The 21,011-nt window shown below is 38.4% G+C and overlaps 1 long non-coding RNA gene across 1 annotated transcript; it reads left to right on the top strand.

The window, feature by feature from the left end:
* Nucleotides 1–16,176: 16,176 nt before the first annotated feature.
* On the top strand, nt 16,177–19,940 carry LOC120322729. Its single transcript, XR_005562598.1, has 3 exons — nt 16,177–16,219; nt 18,937–19,000; nt 19,609–19,940. It is a non-coding gene; the product is annotated as an uncharacterized LOC120322729 (long non-coding RNA).
* The last annotated feature ends 1,071 nt before the right edge of the window (nt 19,941–21,011 follow it).

The raw sequence follows: 21,011 nt of genomic DNA, 5'->3' as shown, positions 1-21,011 counted from the left end.
TAATAAATGCCTCTGTGCTCAGCGTCTGAATGGGGTTGGGACTGAAAGGAGAGAATGAAGTTTGTATGACAGAACTCAGGGGTAGTCTCTCTTGTGACTGTTTTTATGAGATGCAACTGCTACAGAAGTGCATCTTGTGCATCCCAAGGCAATCAGTTTGCTCGTCTAGGGAGCACAGTGATAATTTATTCCTGACAGGAGAAGAGAACCCATAATGGTGGTCTGAACTGCCACTGCTCTTCACTGACTCCCTTCCAGTGTACTCTAAACTTCTGATGGTATAATCACAGGAAGAATTGTCCTGCGGGGAATAGATGGGGAGAGAGAGCAGCCTCACTGAAATCATCAAGCTCTGCACTGCATCATAGTCAGTCCCAAACACTGCCGAATTTTACTTTTAATAGAGTCATCCAATAGCCCTAAAGTGCAAAGAAAAAATACTTTATAAAGATAAAGGTGACGGCAGAGAATTACCCACTGACTACAACTGTAATTGTAGACTGCAATCACTTATTAAATTTATCTAATTCACCACAGTATTTTTCATAGCCTACTTGCTGTTGTAATGAATGGCAACTGAAGAATCAGTGGTGGAAGATTTTTTCTTAAGTTTATTATACAAGGCAGGGCCTCAAGTGAACTGGATTTGGTTCATGGTTCCTCTGTAGTCTTTCTGCATGGATTCAAGAGAGTCACTTAATCTTTCTCAGCTTCTTTTCCCTGTCTGCAAAAGAATAATGTTTTTGTCTGTTGAAGCTGTAAGCTCTTTAGTACTAAAGTGTAACTGGATTATATATTTATACTGCTGGGGCTTTGATCTCAACAGTGGTCACTATGCAGTCATTAATAAAAATAATATTAATTAGAAGTAAAGACCTCATTACATTTTAATAGGGCTGTTTTAGATAACAATGGCTGTACATACTGAATTCATGTAATTTTCACAGTTGTGCTCAGAGTAGGGAATTATTTTGGCTGGAAACAACTCAAACAAGCAGTGCCAGCAGCTGTGAGGTCAGGAATAACTGTTTGGTTTTATTTTTCACTCTTGGTATTCTTACAGTTCGTTCAGTAAAAGAAGGAGGTAAGAAACATACAGAAAGTTCTGATAGTGTCCAGCACATCTTTTCTGAAGTTGGTTGGGAAGCAGGCATACCCCAGACTCACTGCTTTTATACGGTCCTAGGAACAAATAGATCGAAGCAGACTGCATTGTGATAAAGTCACTTGCTGAACAGTCAAAAGATACAAAGATATTATACTGTAAATCATAAAAGTTTTCTTTTGCAAATCACTCCCAGAACTAATTTTCACAACCGACCCATAATATACATAAGCCCCAGAGTTTATAAAAGTGGAGAGATGTAGCGTGCATCTTATTTCTGTGTGAAAATGTGATTTTCTGGACAACATTGCATACAAGCACAGTTGACAGCAGACCAAAAAGGCGTGTACGTCAGTGTATGCCAGTTCTGAAGATAATCTGACTTCACCTTTCAGCTTTAAAAACAAACTTTACAGAAAGGTCCTGCTACTGCAGCGGCAAGGAGGGAGAGACAAGGAGCACTGCTGCCTTGCTTGACTCTTCAAAAGACCATAAGAACAGACTTGTAAAAGAAGTTGTACATCTCTGACTCAGGTCTGGAAGAGTGCATTGTGACTGCTTGTGTCTTTCTGGGAGACAATTAGGGACAATCACAAATTTTTTAATTTCTTTTCAACAGCATCTGGAAACAAAGTTCTGCAGCTTGTGATTGCTGCGTGATGAGCAGGTGATTGGCACGTGATTGGCATGTGGTTGGTATTTGGTGGGTGCATGATGGGTACGTGATTGAGATGTGATTGCCACGTGATTGGTGCATGACTGCCATGTGATGGAAGCGTGATTGCTGCATGATTAGCGTGTGATTGGTATGTGATGGGGACATGATTGTCACGTGATTGCAGCATGATGGACATGAGATTTTTGCTTGATTGGCATGTGATGGGTGCGAGATGGGCACGTGATTAGGATGTGATCGGGCTCATGATTGGGCCATGATTGCCACGTAATGGGCACATGACCGGAGTGTGATTGGCACATGATTGGCATGTGATTGCCGTGTGAGGGGCACATGATTGGCATATGAATACGTGGCTGATTGGCACAGGAATAGGATGGTGATTGGTGCATTATTAGAGTGTTATTGGCACGTGATCAGTGCGATTGCCATGTGATGCGACTGCTGCTGATGCAGAGAGGGATTCACGCCTGACGATCAGTCAGCTGTGATGGTAAGAGATACAGAAGTACCAATATTTGTATCGGTCTCATAAGGGCCCATGCTGAGATTCGTGACACTGCACATGGGTAGAGATACCTTCTACTTCAAAGGTAGGAAATATAAAAAAAGTAATAGCTTTTTCACAACCACAGAATACATAGCCACTCTTTGCTGTGCTGTCCACGCCAACAGCCTGGGTGGAAGACTTTTAAATCAGTCATCTTCTTCTTTCTGATATTTGACTAGTCCCACGCAAGGAGGAAGCAAATGCCTTACATAAATTATTTATGCTTTCGGAGCTGGAATACACAGATGGTCAAAACCTCGAACAAAAATATGAGAAGATTGGCTTAAAACAAACAAAAAGGTTGGGTTTTTTTTATTATTTTAAAAATTCATGTGTGAATTTTTTTGTTTCCCTTCTGACTTCTGAGTCTTCTGGGCTGTTTTTGCAAACTCCTGCCTGCACATAGATATGTAAAGCAAAAATATTTTAAATGACCACATCTAACTGCATTAATGCTTGTTAATGTCTTAAACTCACAAACAAACCAGCTGGACAATGCAGAAAGATTATGTTTCTGATGTAGTCCATGATTTGGATACAAATATTCATGAATTTAAAGAAATTCTCATTTTCATAACTTTCTGCTCCCATCAAATAAAATTTCTACTTGTGACAAAAAGATATGATTGATGATACATTCACACTGTAAGTAATAATTACATACATATAGAAATAAACAGACAGTTTTCAACCATTTTTACCTTCAGTTTGGTGCTCCATAGTCTTGGTTTCTAGTTCATAGCTTATGCTGTGCCCCCTGTCTCTTCCTCTTGATACTGTGATCTCTCTTTTAAGGTGATGTCAGCAACAGATTTAATCATTATATCACTAGTGTTGGGCAACTGAAAATAACAAAACAAATGCATTACCATTTTTTAGGAAGAGAAAAAATAGAAAACAGAAACTACAAATGACAAGAAGGGTCATAGACAGAAAAAGAAGTTTCACCTAAATGAACTAATAAACAGTACTGCAAAGGAGGCTGGTGAAGTGACAAGAATCCTCACAGTGCCCGCTAGGAAAAAAAGAAGCTCATGGCCAGAAACTGGTATATAGTAAATTTTGGCTTTGGTTAAGGAAGAAGGAAACAGCTGGTGCCATCAAGAAACATCATCAAGAGCAATTATGATGATGATGATGGTCAAGGTAAGTTCACATACCTTATCAATACAATACTGAAGATTAGTTGCTAGGGGTTTTTTTGGGGTTTGGTTTGGTTGTTTCTTTGTCATTTTCTTTCTTTCCCTCCCCTCCCCCTGGAGTATTACTGACCTCTTCCTTGCTGATTCAAATTCCTTCTCTTTGCTAAATTAGGATGGTGTTATGATCAACTCTGAGTATGGACAGGCTTGTACCCACTTATCAGAGTAGCAGTACCAGAAATGATCTGTAGCCCATATAAAGATATATCTTGGATACTTCTGGCTCTCTGAGCTGCTTTGTCCTTCTGTTTGATCTTTATTCCAAACCAACAAACCAGGTCAGTAGGAGAGACCTGGTGTGACATGGCCATATTCTGTTCCTCTGTCTCTCAGCAGAACACACATATGCATTGATTGTGGCTTGGGAATGTCACACTTCTCCTTTCAATGCCTCAACCCATGGCACTCAGATTCCTGTGCCATCATATGTGGCAAAGGGGATGACTGGTAACCCCATTGCTTTGTGAACCAGTGTTGAATGGGAATCAGCCTTGCTGCAGCTGTGTTCTCATACAAGATTTCCTGGCATAAGAACAACACAAGTGTTTCTTGTGGCTTCATTTTAGACTTTCTGCAGAGGAGGCAAAGTCACTGGCTCCTTGAAAGCAGAAGGAAGAACGCAGAGCCAAGCTTTTAGTGAAAATTAAGTGCTGTATAAAGTCACTATTTAATACCCTGTTATTCTGTATTGATGAGTCTGAGAAAAGCTGTCAAAATGTGGAGTGTGAAATAGGATTTTTCTTCTACTTCATGTGAGATATGTCTAAATAAGCAGAAAGAAGGGCTGAGTACATATGGATATGACTTCTGGGTGGTCAAAGAGAAACTGTCTGTAAACTGGACCTCCTTCAGGAGCTGATGCCTGAGGACAAGGCTAAGCCTTAGCACCCTTCAGTTGTTTCAAATAGTAAGGCACATCATAATAGTATTTTGGACTTGCCTACCTCACTGAGTATTGCCAAATTCATGTGGCCACTATCACACCCAAAGTAAATTATGTTTAAGCATAAGGCAAATGAACTCCTTAATTATTATTACACCCATTTACACAGAAATCATGTCAGTCCAGTTAAATGTGTGACTATTTGGCCACTGTCTCTGCTTCCTTTTTGATGTAGAAATCTCTGGCCTTGTTCCCAAAACTTCAGCATGGCCATGAAAACAGCAGTAGGGGACAATTTGGCAAAGTGAGACCATGTGGCTGTAAGTCTGGAGACCTGGGTTCTGGTCTGGGCTTTATCACAGATTTCCTGTGGAAATGAGATGAATTCACTTAATCTCACACTCCCTTAGTTTCCTCTTTTGAAGAAGAAGGATGATAATAATCACCCACTTAGCAAGGGAGTTGTGAGACTAAGGTAATTAACGTTTCTAAAGCCTGTCAATGTCCATAAGTGTAACCACTAAATAAGCAAAATGTATTACAAGTATTATTTATTTTACTACGTGAATATTGCCAAAACCTGTAAATTTCCCTTAGAGTCTGCTGACGAATTAGCTGTTCTAAATACTCAAGTGAGAAAGAAGCTATAGCCAAAGAAACTATCACATCATGCTTGGGGGAAGTAACTAATGAATGAACAGTTCACTCTGGAAAGGTAGCTTTTGGACTTTAAATCCAGGCATCTAGTGTTCACTGCGAACAAGCTACTGGTTGGACCAGATGACCCACTGTGGTCCTTTCCAACCTTACCCGTTTTGTGATTCTGTGATTATGTGGTGTAGGAACCAACAATTATTTTGGAAGAGTCCATGATCTACTCATGTGCAGTTTCCTAACCTGAAAAATAAATACTAGAACTTTACTAACTAACCCTAGGTGTTGATGGATTTCCCAATTTCTGATTGCAACTTTCAGCTAAAGTGCTTAATTCAAAATCTAAATATTTTTCTACTATGTTATTATTGTTTCCATGAAACCATCCTTTTAAAATAAAGTACAATCGTGATCTGGTACATATTAAAAAAACCCAGCATGTATTTTACCTTCATAAAAATAAATAATTTTCAGTTCTCATTACTTCATTATCATGACTTTTCTAGGATTTTATGGATCAAATCTGCTGATAACATTTTTAATTTGATGTATTTCTAAAGTGGTTTTTTATAGAACCATTTCCCGTAACAGAAATTCAAATATCTGCTGCCACAAATATTTTGTGAGATATTATTTGTGAGATGTTATCTGATATGACCTGTGTGTCTATATTGATCACACGTGTAAAGCACTCAGAACTTCTTAGATCAGCTAGTGGACCTGATCATTAATAGCTAGTGAACCAGAAATCATTAATATCTGCAAGACACTCATATGAATATTGAAAGTTCCCCGTATTTCATAGGCATTAAAGTTTCCTGCTTTATGCAGGAACATCAATTTAATTATTAAAAGAGCATAAATGGATTGTAAGCATTCTAAAATACATAGAGAAAACCTGTTCCAAATTCAAGAACATGCTGTGGACCCGCTCCCAGGGAGAAGATAAAGTAGAGCAATTTCACAGCCTAGCTCACAAGTCTCTCACATTTTGCTAAGCATATGTTGCAACCGCTACTTAACATCTCTTTTAGAGCTTTGTATATTCTGCTTTTCCATCTTAAAATTTCTTTGAAACATATTTGTCTGTGGGACTGCCCATAAACACCACAAGAACCACAAAGCAAAACTGATCCTCTACCCTATGCACCTCTTCTTCTCACCCTGGATCAAAATGGTGTTTCAATTTTTTTTTAAATATAAAATCAAAGAGTTGTTCATCATAAGTTATAGTAGACCAGATTTAATCATGAGTATCAAACAGGCTATGACACATTGATATTATCACTGTGAACATAAATATAGAGGACTTATAATCAAGAAGGAATTTTACAAGAAAGAAATACAAAGGCTTTAAAACAGCACAGAAATCCAAGGCAATAAGAGAATAGATCATGAATATGGAAGTCCTTACTTAATTTAAGTTAGATTGTAACAATCTCATGGAGACAATATTCAGAAGTACACGATTCCAACATTCACGTATTCTTTACAGTATTGACTGTCATGGGTCTGACTTAATGTCTGACTGGAAATGTAAAATACATTCTGACAGTCCTAACTTCCATGTAATGAAATAAATGGGTTCTTTTCCTTCTCTTCCCCATCCAGTTCCAACTGTCTCATGTTAGTGTGGAACTCTGTGCTTGAAATGAAAGAGAAGTCGAAATTGTCTCTTTGTCTTCCAAGACACATATCCAGCAAGGTGAAAACTTCCAGTGTATGATATTTAGTATCCCTTACCCTAAACAAATGAATTAATAAATGCAATGCTATCAGTGCAAGGTCAAGCAGAAGATCAAAAGGGATGCTCCTTACTTCTTTAACACTCAAGTGATGGATACTTTCATATGTAAAGTCAATGAAACAAACTGCATTCTATAAGAAAGTTGTTTTCAGTTAGCATCATGTCAAGAAAAACTAGAGAGGAGTTACACTGTAAATTACCTCAAGGTAATTTAAAATAAGATTCTTCCTTTATCCAAACTTCTGTTCATTGCATTGCATATGGTGCCATTGCTATCTCGGCAGGACTTCAGAGAAGTCACAGTTTCTGCAGAAATAAATTGCAATCTTTGGTCTGATAGTTTATCATCCAGTAGATTTATGTATACTTCTATCAATAAATCAGACAAGCAGACTCCATTACCCTTACATGATCAGATTCTGATCTAACAGGTGTTAATTATAATAGAAAGTCTGTACTTGATAATTTGTTTGCCTTTCTGCTAGGCATGGCATAATAAATTTAATGAATGGATACTGCTTTATTCCTATCTCAAACATTTTCCTACCTTCCACTGATCATGTAGGCATCATTTCACCATCGCTTGGTGGCAACAAAAAGAATAAATTCTTTTTCAAGGACCCTGAACCAAAGAGGTTTTTCAGTGGAAACTTCTCTAAATTCTTTTTGCAGAGCCTCTGCATTAAGTGAGAGAGCAATGAAAGATCTGTACTCGCTGCTCTCTGAGTATTTGGGAGTGGAATTATCCTGTACAAAGAGAGAGTGCCTGCAGCTGTCGCAGCAGAGCTCAGAGAAATATGCCAACATTTTCACAGTGTAAGAGCAGATGTGGTTGAAATTGTTGACATGAAGCAAGGGCAGAAGGTCAAATGCAGATTTTCCATATCAGTTTTTTCAAATGTCTCTTCTGATTAAGGCAAGGATGGTACTTGGCCAGGGAATTCAACACAAATCTCATGAAAGGCAGAATTGGTTGGGAAACAGAAGCTAGTGTAATGTATTCCAGCTCAGAATAATACTACTCAAGAATAATGCTTTGGTTTATTTTTATTTTGTTTTTTCAATGTTATGAATATGTACTACAGTGCCTACTCTCAGTCTTATGAGTGCATGTAAACACTCATTAATGTTAACAGGAAATGTACAGGATTTTCAAGGGAAATGTAGACCTTTCCTTCTTCATCCACACCCTATTTTGCTAGGCAGAGTTCGAGGGGAAAACCCTACAGGCATCGTGCTTGGACCAGTGGTTTTGATCAGCACCATTTTACTTCATACGCTTTTTTACAGAAGAAATTTCATCTCATCTTTCCTACTGAAATATGAGATGTGACTGTTGGTCAACAGAGCTGTGTACTGGGCTGAGCAGGAAGCCAGCACACTAGCAGCCCTGAACACTGTCAACCACAAAGAGAACGGGGCAAACCCCTAGAGAGGAGGTGAATAGGTTAAAAAGTCATATTAAAAAAAAAAATGTTTATCATCCCCTTCCCTGTTTTTCAGTCTCAAAGATGCACGAGTCACAAATTTTTTAGTACAATGTGAGGTTTTTCTAGAAACCTAACTTTTTAAATGAAAACTGAGATTGTCTATTAATCCTAAAGTTGGGAGAGATGAAGCTATAAGGAAAGCATCAGGTGTTGTGAGATTCATCATAATATCTCAGGATTTGGCAAGGCTGCCTCCCAGTTTACAGCTAAGAGAACTCATGTTCCAAGCAAGTGTTATTTGCTGCTGAGTACCACTCTCCTGGGTCCTGGTGCTCCAGGACACTGCTTGAAGTCAACTGAGCTACACTTGCGTGATACTGGATCAACGCAGTGGTGAACCAGACCCCAACTTTTATTGACTTTTCAGGCAATCTGCCACTTGGCAGGGGAACTTAGATTTAAAACATAAAAGCCATTTTTAAAGCATGAGGGATTCACTAGTAACAGCAACTGAAAAGCTGAAATTGAAACCAAAAAGGCACAGGACCACATTACCAATTCCCTGAGCCATCTTGTCCCTTTTACTGCTTTCTTAATCTCTACACACTGATCATTAATCATTTCTTACTTGGACTAAAAAATGAATTAAATATTCAATTTTTTTTTAAATCATTATTTTCTAGTATTAATACCTTAGTTCATGCAATCTTATTTTCCCACAGAACAGGTTGGAATTGTTTTTTACTTTTTCAGTACTTTAACCTATTTTGAATATTTTCAATATTTTTAACTTCTGGACAAGTGACAAATATTAGAAATATGAGCTGGTTTGAGTAGCTTTTGCCAGACAGATTAAATCTCCAGAGAATTTTTTTGCTCAGTTCATGGACAAGCAACCAACTATTATTTGCTGGAGCCTGTATGTGCAGTTACATTTTGGGTTTCAACAAATATTCATGCTTGTGACCTTGACATTTTCTTTTTACAGAGATTTTTGTCAGTAAAATTCTATTGTTCCAGAAAGCAAAATGGAAAGTGTAAAAAACATTGTGGAAGCAAACAAAATTATCATTTTTATTTCAAATTATGTCTACTGTACTAGAAAAATAAAACCTTTCCCAGCATGAAGCATTTCTTTATTCTTTTTTGACCACCTTCAAAAGGAGATATATTACACACCCAAGCACATACCACAGTCTACAGCAGATTTTTAGATATATTTTGATTTTTTTCCCACTTCAAATGTTTCATGCTAAAAGTGGGTCTTCCTTTGTGTGCAGTTCGTTTCAATGAATCCCAGGTTTTCAGCAACTGACATTTGTTTAGTTATGGTGGCTCACTGTTCAGTAGCCCTACGAGATGAGTTTGATGCTTTCACTAAACTTTACTGAGGATAAGCAGAACAAAACAATATGTTGCATTAGTGAGCACAGTTACCTGCTTCAGTAATAGAGGGACCAAATTTTAAATAGTGATGATGATTTAGTCAAAGGTGCTTAAGACAGGCCAGTAAAATCACATGGGGATTCTGAGCTGCTTGGATTTTACCTTTGCAGAGGTAAAAAAAGTCATAATAATACTGTCAAATGATACTTGTGGTGGTTCACTCTTTTTGGCAACCATTTGTGATAAGAACCCAAGTGATATGAAGCCAAGTGAGTGGTTTTCTCTTGGCCCTGTATTCTCTGATTTGTCATGTAAAAAGTGACCCAGTAATCTAAGAAATAACAACCAGGCATTATGCTCTATTCCAGAACATTGCCCTGTATTGAAAAACACTGTGGCTGGTTGGTGGGTTCCTCATGGTGAGAACAATTAGAGAGACAGTGTGATAATCCGAATTAAGACTTGCAATATGTTGAATGCCTGTAAGGAGGACAAGTAAGGGATCAGTATCTGAACATCCCATCCTAAATTCTCACTGGAACATCATTCTGAAATAGAACATGGAGACCAAAATACATACATTTCAAATGGTTCAGGTTTCTTAACCGATTCAGAGAGAACTGAAATAAGCCTCTAAGAATCTATAAAAGTAGAAAAAGAAATTAGTTGTTTATTAGAACCTGATTCCTCTCAGCCAGGCATCGTGTCTAAACCTGTACTTGTGTATCTGCCAATGGACGGGGTCACAACTTGCTGAAGGCTCAAGTAAAATACTGCATTAATAGTGCTGAGTAGAAAAAGCGGAAGAGGTGCCCAAGACTGAAAATCAGTAAGTAAAAATAACTTAAGAAAATAAATTTTAAGTTCAAGGAGCTCCGGTTTGGAATAGGGAAAAGAGCCTGAGATCTGTTTGCTGGTCTGATTGTAAATTTTTGTGGGGGCTGGGAGATGAAAGCAGGTAATGTCTGTGTGGCATATCTGACCCTCTACCTGCCAGTCTCATTTTTTTCCATGGAATATTCATTTCTTCTGGCATTTTTCTTATCTATGTAGGTAGCAAACTTTCCAAAGTCATGACTACTTCTTGTGAAGTCTATGTTTCTGCATTTGCAAGCATGCTGAGGGCCCTAAGAGCTAATATATAATACAACATAACAAAATAATAGAAGGTCTCATGAAGTATGAAGGCCTGAAAGAGTATGGAGATATTTTTGATGTCTTTTTTTTTTTAACTTATAGTCCATAACCTTACATATCTCACTAGCTGGATAGTAGACAACCACAGAAGCCAGTTGTAGTGGAAAACAGCAGAAAGAGCAGAAATTTATCAAAGTGACTTTTCGGGCAACTCAGGAAAAGTATTCTTTTCAACCTTTACTCTGGGCACACTCTACACATTTTTTATATAATTGTTTCATTATTTACATCATACACTGTGGAATAAAAAGGAAAAGGAAAGGCCATTTATGAGGCAGTAGTCTCCAAAATTAAGGAACTTATCTGTTTTCAGATGGGATACCAGTTTGGCTGAGAATTTCAGAGACATGGTAGGTGCCAGTTTTGTAAGTGCTCATTGACTTTCCTAGCGTTCTATCTCATTAATAGATCAAAACAATAGCTCTAAATTTAACTGATTGGGAAACAGGAAGAAAGTGTACTGAATACATTGTATGAAAGGGCTATAATCTGCAAAGGCTACAAAAGGGCATTTTCTAGCTGAACATTTGCAGTGCTGTTTTTAAGAACTCTGGCTCTTTAGACTGTACAAAGAAGCAGATAACAAAGCCTGAAGGCTAAAATATTCCCTTTTCCATTACTATATCACTGGCCAACACACGATGAAATTCAATTTGTACCCTAGACAGAGGAAAACAAATCCATTAAGATGGTGATAAAACAACTGCCAAAGTACAACAGTTTGTGATATTGACGCTTGGTGTTACACCAAATCCAGAGCATCACAGCCTTTCAGTTCCCATTTCTGCCCATTAATTTAAATGATAAAGTCAATGGTAATTGAATGCACTATTTGTAAGTGAAACAATTACCAAAGAAAGCCCAAGAAACAACTTATTTTTTATGGGATTAAACTGTTGACTGAAATATAGAAAGAAAAGAGTAAAAGTAGTGGTAAACCTGGCTGAAAGACTTGTTTACATCTCTGTAATTTCCTGTGTTTCATCTGGTTGTGAACTCCAGAGACTGAAATATTCCTTCGGGCATCAGCATGTTTCTAAATTTTCTCTCTGTTCCCAAATACCCTCATTTAATGGCTAGTATAAGTTTTCTTAGTGCTTTTAGATGTAAAAACACAAATTTCTGCATTATTCTGTTAATGTTAGCACCTTAATGAAGAAATTAAGTCACCAAAGATTCCTGATTCATTCCTGAGTGCCTACATCCCACTCATGTGGTTATGTGACATTCAATGTTGCTGCAAATTTAATCCACAGCCAAGCAGTAGATTGTTTTCTTGTGTATAATTTATATGATATAATTTGTATGTTCCTCAAATCTTTCATAATCTAGTCTCTATCTGCTGCTTTGGGTACTGGTTATTGATTAATGAAGGTTTTATGGCTTCATAATGAAGATACATATAATCTAACATTAATGAAAACATTTAGCACACAGGGAATCTGGGAAGGAGTCCTCTTACTTTTCTGTATGCTGTACTGGATTCACACTTATTGAATACAGCTAATTACATTTGTCTACTTCTGCTACAAAGCAGTCACAGAAGTAAGAAGCAGTCACTTCATAAGAAGAACTGACAAGACTCACCCTTGATTTTGGGCATCTTTAAGCACTCTGTTGTTTTGGTATAACTAATTTTTGGGGTTGTTTCTGTTAAACATCTCTTTTAGTGTGCCAGGTGTCAGAGTACATATTGTAACCATATTCACACGTGGAAGAATGTGTCTTAGTTGACCAAAGATTATTTCCAAATCTTTCCCCCGAGTTCTCCCTGAGGCCCTTCTCTTCAAATTTTAAAATTAAATTAAATTTTTTTTTTAAATTTTCACAGCTGCTGAACACTGGGAGATTCCGTTGACTTTGTGGGTGCTGAGCAGTTCAGGCCACTACTTTTTAAAAATGTAAAATGAATTTGTGACCCTGAATATTAAATATCGAGCTTCAAAACTTACGTCTTTATATACGGGAAATCACAAACTACTTGTTGCTCTTAATAAAACGTGAGACAACATTTGTATAAGGTCAAGTACTTAGTTAATCCCTGGGCAGGCAGGGATATATATGAAGTATAGTGACGACATTGCCTGGAATGCCATCCCATTACCAAGCTCAACCTGGAATTAAGGTCAGCTTGTGAACTGGGTATTAAACAAAGAATGCAGATGCTCTAAATGGAAAGTTTACAGTTTTAGCAGACTGCACTCAAGATCCTGGAGATTTTTACATCACCTATTGACTTAAGCATTACAAATCTCCACAGTCCCCACATCCTTTTTCAAAGAAGCATCTGTTTCTCATGGTTCATTGAAGTATTAACCATTTCAGGCACCAGGTGGTTTTTATGATCAGATTTAAGGCCTGACCCTACAGCCCTTACTTGAAGACTGTTATGCTGTGCAAAGTAGCTTTAATAACAATGGGAGGGAGAGGAGGGAAATGGCTTGTTTATTGCCCATCCACGTCTTTGAGATCATATGTAGTTGATTAGACAAAACCTGTAGCTTGTTTGCTTCCACACCAATCAGCTTTCACACATTCAGCTTGAGATGTAAAGGTCTGGTTGAGCTTTTCCCTGTCATGAAAACCTGCAGAAGCTAAAAGACTGAGGCACACCTGCAGAGCCTAGTGAAGGATTTTGAGTTGCCCCTATGCAACCAACTGTCAGCAAAGACACCAGTCCTGCCTGTGACACTCAGTGTGGCTGCCATGAGTTATGGTACCAACTACACAAACTGCTGCTATGCAGGAGGTGAACCGGGGTACGAGGTGCTGTGTGCTCCTCTGACCTGTGGCAGCTGGCTCTAGGTGTTCTCTTAACTTATAGTTTCTATGACCTAACTTAAAACTCTTCTTGCTTGCTGTGGGTGAGAGCTTGCCCTGCCTTGCCCAGCTTGCCACTAACCGCTAACCCCACATCACTCAGTGTTTCAGCCTTCCCAAGGAGGTGACTTTGTAAGGCACTCAAAATGCACGCACCCTTTCTCTGTAGATGAGAAGCAGAGAATGAATCTTGCATCCTAGATCACAGAGACATAGGACTTGATGCACCCCCATAAGGCGTTCAGATGTACAGTGTCAAGGCAATATATAATGCCCAAAGGAGTCTGAAGAGTATGAATTGTGGCTTATGCATTTTCAGTCATTCTCTCTGTCTTCTAAACCTTCATTAGATTTGAACGGAAATTATGGAGTCATATTTTCCATGGGTATCCTTTGAGCTTTGTGGCTTTTTCTTTTTCTTTAGGATTCATATATCCACTCCTAATTCAAATCTGTAGGCGCAGCAAGGACTGCAGTTTTTTATCAACACAGATTATCTTCGTAAAAAGAGGCAGGGCCTTGGTGAGACAAGCAGGGGAAGCCTGTCTCTGTAATGATTGTGCTCTGGATAATAAAGAGGAATTATATCCCAAATGATAGCTATCAGCCTGACAATATTCAAGGCCACTGGAAATGAATGGACAAATTAGAACAAAACTGTTATTTTCCTTTTAAGTTATTTATCTAAAGGTTTTTCATGGTCCATGATACAACAGTTCAGTGAAAGTCCAATTTTCTACCCATGACATTTTCTTTATCTCTATAAAACTGAGGATGAATAGTGTTTTTCTCCTGACCAGTATACTATTTTCTCCTGCTTGAGCAGGACCCAAGTATTGGCAGTGAATAGATGAATCCTTAATTTATCTGTGCTCTGTGCTCAAAGCAGGTAAAATACTCTGAAATAATGAGGTAAGAAACTTGTGGAAGCCAAGAGTTTAAATCAATGAGATATAAGAAGACAACACAAAGTAGCTGGGAAGAGGCCTGGACTAGCAAAGAAGGGGAATCCTGCTTTTCAGTCTGCACCTTTGGACTTACCCAACTTATCTTCATGTTCTCTACCTTATTTCTTTTTTAACTTGTGGTGTCTCTTTAATATGAAAAACAGAAAACAGAAGGTGATTTACAAAAGTTATTGTTGTTGCTTAGAAAGAATGTCAAGAACTCTGTTGCTGTTAGTACATGAAAACTACTTGAAGTGGCCAACTGCTTTGTCGTGTGAAAGTGTGTTCCGCGCAGAGGGGAAAAAGTTGTATTTTCTAGGAAAGAGATTGTATCCTAATGATGTTTAGAGAAAGAAAGGAAACTGGCAAAAAGCAAAATATAGCCTAAGAGTAAATGGCAGGCCTTGTGGTTTTGTCACAGTAGTTCCTTGTTAAACTAAGTTCTTCCAGAAAATTATGTTTTGTTGGGGATTGTGAAATGTCTAACTTAATGAGAAACAAGCATGCTGCCAGGGGCCCTACATGGATACTAACCAATGAACAATGTTTTCTACCAACACCATCAACAGGAACACAAATGCAGACAGTCTGAGGAGGGCCAGGGAGAGACTGCTGAAAACCAGAAAATATGATGGAGCAGTGGGAGAAAACTACAGGCAATATAATTGTTTGGGTTTACTTTGCTTTGATTTTTTTAGTTGTTTTTTTTTTTTGTTTTACTTCTGCCTTCTTGTACTTGGTTCAGGGGATTGAAACATCTGTTAGTTTGGAGAAAAACAGTAAAATTTTTTAAATAGGTACGGAATTTTCAGAAATTCTGGAGTCAATGTCTGACAAAGAAGCTAACGCATTTTAGAGTGTGTATAATTATTTGCTTCTATGAAACTCACTGTAGGGATAGATACAATTTCAGAAGAATTTGTAATGGAAAGTTAGGAACTCGGTTTTCTCTACGAAGGCTTTCCGCCTAAGTGATAACTCTTTCTCAAAGGTAGTTTCAATGCTTTCCCCACCCCACATGGCAAGAAAAGTTCTCAGCCTCTCTCTCTGAGAGGAGAGAGGTAGTCCTAACAGACATGCACAGAGGCCTTGGGAAGGCAGGGGAGAAATAGAGAGGATAAAGGGCCTTTGAAGGGGCTGGAACTTGTCTTTTTAACCCTGGAGGCCCGATGCGCCGCATCGTAAAAAAGTGGTCCTTGCATCTGAAATAAACCTTTTTTTTAATCCTTCCACTGCCTTGGCATGCTTGCGTATGTTCACCTTACACTCACAAAGTACGTCATAATTACAGAGGTAGGAAAATAACAAATAAGAAGGAACACAGAATGACAGAATGTTTGGGGTTGGAAGGGACTTCTGTAGATCATCTAGGCCAACCCCTCTGCTAAAGCAGGTTCACCTAGAGCAAGTTGCACAGAATCACATCCAGGCAGGTTTTGAGTATCTCCAGAGAAGGAGACTCCACTCTCTTCTTTTCAGACACAGAAGTCTAAGTCACTCAGAAATCTAAAGCAGGATAAGCAATTAACATCCATCCCCAATGTTCTCTTTATTGCAGGACTATCTGTCTTTCATCTTTAAGAGAAATCATGTGTGTGGCACTTTTGAAGGAGAACAGGAAGGTATATAATCCAAAATTGTAATTAGAAACTGTGGTTAAATATTCAGTAGTATCCAAGCTCTACAAACACTCTGTCAAGACTTTTTCCCTGACCCTGTACCCATTGTGTGTCAGAAGTACGCACAGTAAAGAATCTTGCACATTAAATAGTTCATTTTAAAGGTTGCTAAGCCATACTGAGGTTAAGATCCAGACAAAATGAACTTCAGCTGTAGAGACAAAACCATAAAGCAACGAGAGAAAATGGTAAGGCAGATACAGGAGATAAAAATGGGGAGCTGAAAAACCTTGAATGTCAGAGCCAAGAAGAAACCCTGAACTAAACACTGGAAAGAAACAAAAAGAATGAAGAGGAAGGCGACATGGCATGAGTATGTATGCAGAAGGTAGCATAAAAGAAATACAGCTTGGATTCCAAAAATGTTCATGCTAAAAAGTACCTGATAATCTATCATGCATTTGGAATATACTTACAGACACAGAATATTGATGTGGGTATAACAAAATTGAGCTGTGACTAAAGATTCCAGGGAATTTTTCTCTCCACCAGCCATATAAAACCTGTTCATGAGGTGATATATTGTCTTTTTCAGCACAAGTGTGAACATCTGCATGTACATTTAGAAACTTCATTGGCGTGAATTTGCCTCTGTCACGAGAATGGGAACTTCAGTGAATTCTTCATCCATAAAAATTCAACAGAGAGGAAAATCATAATGAGTGTGCTACTAAGACCGTTTTGTATAGAACAATAATGTAATAAACATCAGGGTATAAACCCACAGTATAAATAAAAAACATATTCTATATTAACATATAATAAATCTATATATAAGTACCTAGGGAATGTAATATTTATTAAAATAATGATATTTTTACTATAATAGAGGTTTGGGCCACAGAATCACATGCAAACCCCTGGATTTTGTATATTACGAGATGTTAATTAATTTATGTGCCAACAGTGACGGGAATTACAAATCAAACTCTCACTTTTCAAGGTGTGACAGACCTTGATTTGGGCTGCTATAGAAACATGTTTCCTGTAGATTAGGAAAATGCCACCGTATGTTAGCTGTCTCAGTCACTAGCTACCTGATCCCAGGCATGATTGTAAATTACAGCTAACTTAGGCATTCAGGCTAAACCTGCAAAGGGCTCACTACCCAGCTGCACAATCTCAGCTAGAACTTGAGGGAGTGCAGGAGAAATGCTCAGTCTCTAACCCCGTACCATGATACAATACAGGGGTCTCACGGTGCATAGCAGGTTTTTATAGCTCAGTGAAAAGACTATGTGGGAAAAGTGTGGTTCCCAATGACCTTTCTAATGTTATTGACCACTGGGATTTACCAGATGCTCCTTCCTCACAGATTTGAGGGCTATAATTATGAGTGGCTGTAAAAGATGCACCAGGAGAGCAGCACAAGTTCAAATGGGGGTCTCAAGAGACCTGTTTCAGGGGAAGAGCACTGTTCAGGGTAATACAGTACAGTGTTTTTAACTTATGCATTCTAGCATTAGTAGAAATACAAAGAAAAGGACAAGAAACTATATCAATTTTGTAGGTTTAGGAAGTGTGGAGACTTCAACAAAACATCCAGATATTCCTTGGGCTTATCAAACTTTTTCTACCTCTTTGATATTTATTATACACATATGCTTATAATTCATAGCATCAAACAAACACATCTTTCTCTGACCATTAGTAAAAAAGATTTTAAGAGTTCCTTCATAACATCTATTGTATATTTGTTAGGGGAAAAAAAAAAGAACATGTTTTGGTTTTATTGCTATTTGTGCTCACTGTGCCATTCTGGGACTATAGAATTGCAATATGGAGGCATTGTTAGAAGAGGACAAAGGACCCTTGTGCAGAATCAGCCTTTATTTTGCTCAGTTTGACTTTCCCAATCAATACCCTGCTTTCCTTAGCATCAAAATTCATTGATTTACAGAAACTAGAATCCACCAATGCTTTCTTAGATTTGCAATCATGACTAGGAATTCATAAGGCAATCAGTTGTGAGTGTTTGTTTCAAACAATCTTTCTGACTACCATTATAGGTCCAGGTTATTTTACCTCCCTAAATAGCTCGTGCTCAACCTCCATAAAATGCAGAAAACTTGTCAACTCTTGTTGAATAAGATGTGTGTTTGTTAAGTTCTTGATGATTTTTTATATTTCTTGGGAACCCTGACCATTTTAATGAGCTACGAAGTGGTGAAGATTTGTGTGTTGCCCAAAGCCGAGCTGTTTAATTTAAGGTTTTCTTATAGCATATGCTCAGATTTGAAATATGTTCTGGGTTATTTGTTGTTGTTGGATTTGGTTTTTTTTTTTCCGCTTCTGGCTCCACTCCTTTTAAAGCTTAGTGCTAAAGTTTCCCCAGGCAGCATTTTCCAAAACAGCTCAATTTGTTGGTGTCATAGGCTTGCTCAGCACACACAAGACACATTATTCCTTATTTATTTTGAGTTCCAGTATAAACACATTTGCAGCATTAAGACCGGCTCCCTTCTGCATGCCTGTGATTTCTGCTTGGTAGGTGCCAAGCTGCTTCTGTAAACCCAAGGGTGTAGCCAGAATCCACTTTGGGTGGCTTTAGAAACCCAGTCTGTTATTCACCTTATGTCTAGCAATATTAGGTAATACAATTCATGATTGTAGCAGAAGATTCTGTATATTCTTATATATTGTCATTTCATTTGAAACAGGGAAAGGAAAAATGGCCCTGGACTCATTTACAAAGAGATGTTTATGATGAAAATGGCATGGAAGGTGTGTACAATAGTTCTGTATTGACAGGGGGACACTTCACACGAGCATGTATGTGTGTGTCAGCAGCCATTTTCTTTTAGCACACGTGCTCCACCCTCCCTATCAGCTTGTTATAGGCCCAGAAGCAAATACTATCCAACAACTACGTGAGCAACAGTGTGTATGCGCCACTGTTAGGAGCAGTCATGAATGTAGGCAAGGTACAGGTGAAAAGAAGCTCCTGCAGATACCACAAGCAAAGACATTCTGCCTGCTGCCTTCTTGTGCATGTCCACCTCTTCTCCATGTCTGGCAGTACCACCAGCAGAGCAGGCAAGTCCATTGCTGCTCTAACCATGCATAGCTCATTGATACTGCATATCAGTTTACAAGGAAAGCTGTTAATTTTTTTGGGAGGGGTTGTGTATGGGAGGGGAAAGAGGTAGAGAAGATTGCTCTATGCAGTGATGCAGTGTCCATCGATTTAGAGATCGAATGTTTGCTCATTCAAAATGTTTGCCACCAGTGCTGCATAATGTAGCCCAACAGTTTGTTTGGTTTTGTATTTGTCTTTGCAGGATACTACCAGCTGCTTACTGGTTTCCTTCTTTTTATCTTTTCTGAGACAGAGGTCCAAGGAGGCACACTGGCTTTGGAATATTTCAGCAGGTGTTTTCTACGCTTAAGTAGTACAGTAATAGTGGACTAGAAAGACACTTAATACATGTTAGGGACAGAGTTTCAGCTGGCACGAAGAGGTGTATTTCCACTGAAGTCAAGAATCTGGCCTTCTACTATCTAAGCACTCAAAATCTTCAAGACTTGGCTGCAGACCTTGAGAACAAGCTTTGTTGCAAGACTTTCAGCATTGAATGCTTGAACTTGGAACACAAAAATATCCTTTCATACAGTATTTTGGCACTTCACCTTCTGGTTGGGGCCAGAATCAAGATGTACATGAACATGGAAAATAAATTTTAAAGCAATGGAAATGTTCAAATGGAAATTTCAGATGGGTCTGTGCTAATGTTTAGTTTGAGGGAAAACTTCTGATCATAGTTGTTTTTACGTGTACCATTTCATTCATCTGTCTTTCAGTAGTGGTAATTTTGAAATGCACTGAGCTTGAATCTCCCAGGAGGGAAAAGATAATCTTGTGGTTAATGCACAGAACTAGGAGTCAGGAGTTCTGGCTTCTCAGACATCTAGAGTGATTTTAGGCAGTTCACTTAAGCCCTGATTCAGCAAAGTATGTAAGCATGTAACTAACTTCAAGTACATGAGTGGCCTTATTAAATCCAGTAGTGCATTTAACAGCACCATACAGCTACAGAGCACTGTAAACAGTTTTGGTTAATGATGAATAAACAACTGTTATTCCTCATGCTGTGTGCTGGAGCTTTGATAAACAGCAACAGAAGGCACAGGGCGATCGAGCAACTCCCAGCATAAAGAGGAATATTGATAAGTATGCAGCACTGGACAAGCTTTGAAAAGAAGCATAACTTTCCCCTTGTTCTTGTCTGGACAAAACTCCCCTGTGCAAGGTCTTCAGGCATCCTTCTGTGTTTCCAGGGGGATTTTTTTTATTTTCTAATGGATTGACTAAATATCTGCCTAAAAGCACAAAACCTAAATAAAGTGTATTCAGATGGAAAATGCTTAAAAAAGGGTTGTAGGGAATGGCTCTGAAGTGGTGAAAGAGCTAAGGAAACAGTTACTTCTGTGAGGAAGAACATTTGTGTCAGGGGACTCTTGGATAGGGTCTGGAGTTTCATAAACACCAGTACTGATTGTCAGAACTTCCTTCTCAAAATACTGAAAATAGTTTTATGTAGAAATGCATAATAAAGCACAGGGAGTGAGGGGGTGCATTATCCATCACTCCACTTTATTACTCTGCTCAGGAACTGCAATGGCTAGTGTGAAATATGTTGTTTCTCCCAGCAGAATCTCTATAAATGGGAAAATCAAAACTTATTCTACTGCCGAATAAACACACTAAAGGTTAAATAATGTTGTGCTAGCTAGT

This window comes from Pipra filicauda, unplaced genomic scaffold, assembly GCF_003945595.2.
Source record: "Pipra filicauda isolate LSUMZ 115617 unplaced genomic scaffold, ASM394559v2 scaffold147_size4022426_pilon, whole genome shotgun sequence".
In the NCBI taxonomy this organism is placed as follows: Eukaryota; Metazoa; Chordata; class Aves; order Passeriformes; family Pipridae; genus Pipra; species Pipra filicauda.
Note: the sequence above shows the minus strand (reverse complement) of the source record. Positions and strands in the feature narration are given on the sequence as shown.